This window comes from Dipteris shenzhenensis, chromosome 31, assembly GCF_047967505.1.
Source record: "Dipteris shenzhenensis isolate YYH24624 ecotype China chromosome 31, Dip_SZ_1.0, whole genome shotgun sequence".
Lineage (NCBI taxonomy): Eukaryota > Viridiplantae > Streptophyta > Polypodiopsida > Gleicheniales > Dipteridaceae > Dipteris > Dipteris shenzhenensis.
In genome coordinates, this window is record NC_141626.1 from 28,748,047 (window position 1) to 28,751,278 (window position 3,232).

The window sequence follows — 3,232 nt, forward strand, 5'->3', positions numbered from 1 at the left end:
TTACCCACATTTAACTCACAATTATTAAGGAGCAGAGGCAATCAAGTGGCAAGCGTTTGCCCACCTAAGCAGATGCCCCCGTTGAGCGATTACCCACATTTAACTCACAATTATTAAGGAGCGAGGGCATATCAAGTGGTAGGCATATGCCCACCTAAGTGGATGCCCTTGTTCAAATCCAGATTGGTAGTGGAGGTCCATGCAATTTGGGTGTTAACCCCCCACATGAGTTGGCTGCCTCATTCGAATCCTGATGAATTGCTCCTTGTTGCTTGGTAGCGAAGGTCCTAGATGGATATACCCCTTGTAGAAGACCATGGGTTTGGGTGAGTGTGAAAAAAAACTAGAAATTATTATTACTATTGTTAGTTTTTTAAAATTTTGTGTGAAGCAGTGACAACTTAAACGGTTGGGGGGGGGGGGGACTCAATAATTTTTATGTGCACCACATCAACTTCCTAGTTGTGTCAACGTTTAAGTACTACAATGTTGTTTTCTAGGCTATGTGGGGCCGATCAAACAGTGAATGTCTTATTTATGCAAACTTAAGCCTCATGCCAACCTCAATCTACACAATGGATCGTGGTCTTGTAGAGCACTCTAAGGGTTAGGCCTCGTGGAGCACTCTAAGGGTTAGGCCACAAGCACTACAAAATATGCCTCCATCACTCGAAATCCCCTTGCCGCTACACAATTTGTGGAGTTCACCTCCTCTAGTTGCAAAACACAACCTTGCATGAGATGTTGTTAACCCGAGGAGATAGAGCGAGAGAAGGATAGGATGAGAATGTAATTCCACCTTGGAACATGGTGCAAGTGCTTGTAATGTGAGAATAGGGAGAGTGGTGAGGAGGAGTAGGGTTGGCCCTCCCTTCAAAAGTGCAATGTATAAAAGCTAGATAGTTCGACTTTGGTCTTCAGTTGTATGTATGCAAGTTTGAGGAATAAAAGATCTCATTCTCTTCCCAGAAGTGTTGCCTATGTTTCTCTTGTTGTTGCCGTTGTGAATGCCTCTCATCCCCCTTCCCCCTTCTTGCTTCATGCCTCCCCTCTCCTCTTCCCTCTCCCTTCCCCCACTTTCACCTCCCTTCCCCTCCTCTTTCTCCCCTTTCTTCTCTTGAGGATTCACATTGCGACAACTCTGGAAGCCATTGGCATCACACTTTTGGACCGCATGTGCTTGCATTGCTCCCACAAGGAGTGGTAGGAGGTGGAGAGTCCCTCGGCATCCCTCCAAGATCCCCATAACATGTGGAGTCACCGTTGACCTACACATTTTGGGTGCCGTTGCCAGGGACTTAGACGTATGCTTTTGCTTGCACATGCTTCTTCCGTTACCTCCCATTGCCAAGAAGTTTGGTTGTGGTGTTTTGTGTAGGAAAAGAGTTGAAAAAGTGGAAGAAACTGAGTGAAAGGTAGGTAGGAAGAAATTCGAACTGTTTTTTGTAGTTTTGTGTGGATTGGAGGTGTCACAATCTAGGATGGAGTACTTAGAGTCATTGCTAAACCTTGGATGAAGTCCCATCCCAATGAAAAAGCTGAATGGTGATGATTGGGTTGAAGTTTCAAGGTCTTGGGAATGACAAACAGTCCAACTTGGGAAGAAAACCTTCCATTTTGGTCCAAACTTGCTTGTTTTTCGCTATTTTTTATTCCTTTTTGTTGCTTCATGTTGTTTAGAAGGTAGAGTAGCTAGAAAACCAGTCCCCATGCACTCCAAACACTGCATAGAGGCCCTAGAAACACAAAGAATCCCAAAAATTCCATTAGCTAGGCAGTCCCAAAGAGAAGCACTACATTAACTTTAACACAGCGAACACACCGGGTTAATACCCAATACACGGTGGGTTAAAAATTCGTTGCATTACCATTGACCATGCCGGGTTAACATTGACTATGCTGCATTAGTGTTGACTTCGTTGCTTTAGTAGACTAACATTCTGACATCATTTGATGTCCACTGATAGTCTGACGCCTGACAAAATCTCTACCAACTGGCATAATTAATGCACCAAATCTTGGCCAACATAGGGGTCAATTCTTAACCAGCACACGTCAGGTTACTAAGCCAGTGGGCCCTTTGCATTAACAACCCCCTGCACACTGAGTTACCAACCCTAGCGTACATCGAGTTAACAACCCAATGCACATGCCGGGTTAATGGTCAATGGTAAACGAGTCCTATGAGTCAAATATGATCATTTAGTGATCTGTAATGTGCTGTCCACCACCCACCCCCTAGAGAAAACTTAAGGGGGCCCCCAAGAAAATTAATTTGAAGGGTGAGTGTGTTCATAAAACCATCAAGATAAAAAACTGTAAGGGAATCATCACACTCAGGGGCACCAGGCAATCTAAAGATCACTGGGCACCTTAACTAACCCCTAGACTGCTAGGAATAGAACCATGTTGCATTAGCATTAACACAGCGCACACACTGCATTATAACCCAATGCACGCCAGGTTAGCGTGTTGACTGGAAGGAGTGGAAACCTAACAAGGAGGCCAATTGGGGGACTACTTACCCTGACCCACCTACGTGCTATCGAGATTTGGGAAAATCTTAGGAGCTAAGCCAGAGTTGCGAGATAGTTCCTCCAATAATGTAATATCGAGCAAGCAACCACTCTAGTATCAGCCTCCAAGAACTCAGTCTTGAGCTCAAACTTTGTACACGGCCCTTTACAAGCCGATAGTTCCAACTCGGAAGACTCCATGAGCCAGAGATGGGAGAAAACCCAAATCCTGAAGCCTCCATGGGTCCTATATTTAGAGCTCAATCAGACCCCAATCTCCCACACCTTCACCCATAGCCTCGAGACTGAGGGAACCACTCTCCAACCTCATGGGAAGATTCAAATGGTCTAACCATGATATGGTTAACACCTTTGCCTGGCAAACCAAAGTGCTAGAGGAGCCGTAGGGCCCTCCTTCAACATATGTATTAGGAAATGCACAAAGTAACCTAATGCACGTCTCAACTAGAAATCCGACAGAGCCCCATGTCCAGTTTGATGAAGGAGAATCATCTTTCACTAGAACCTATGAGCCCTGGGTACCCCATTTCTAGCCACCAAGTCCTGAAGGACAGGGAAATGAACCAAATGGACTTTGGGAAAAACACGATCCTATGTACAATGGCTTTCCACCCCCCTCAGTACCAAGCTTGGAAGGGAACCCCAGAGGGTACTCCCTATCCTGCGGCTGCAACTTATTGACTAGTGCCTAATAT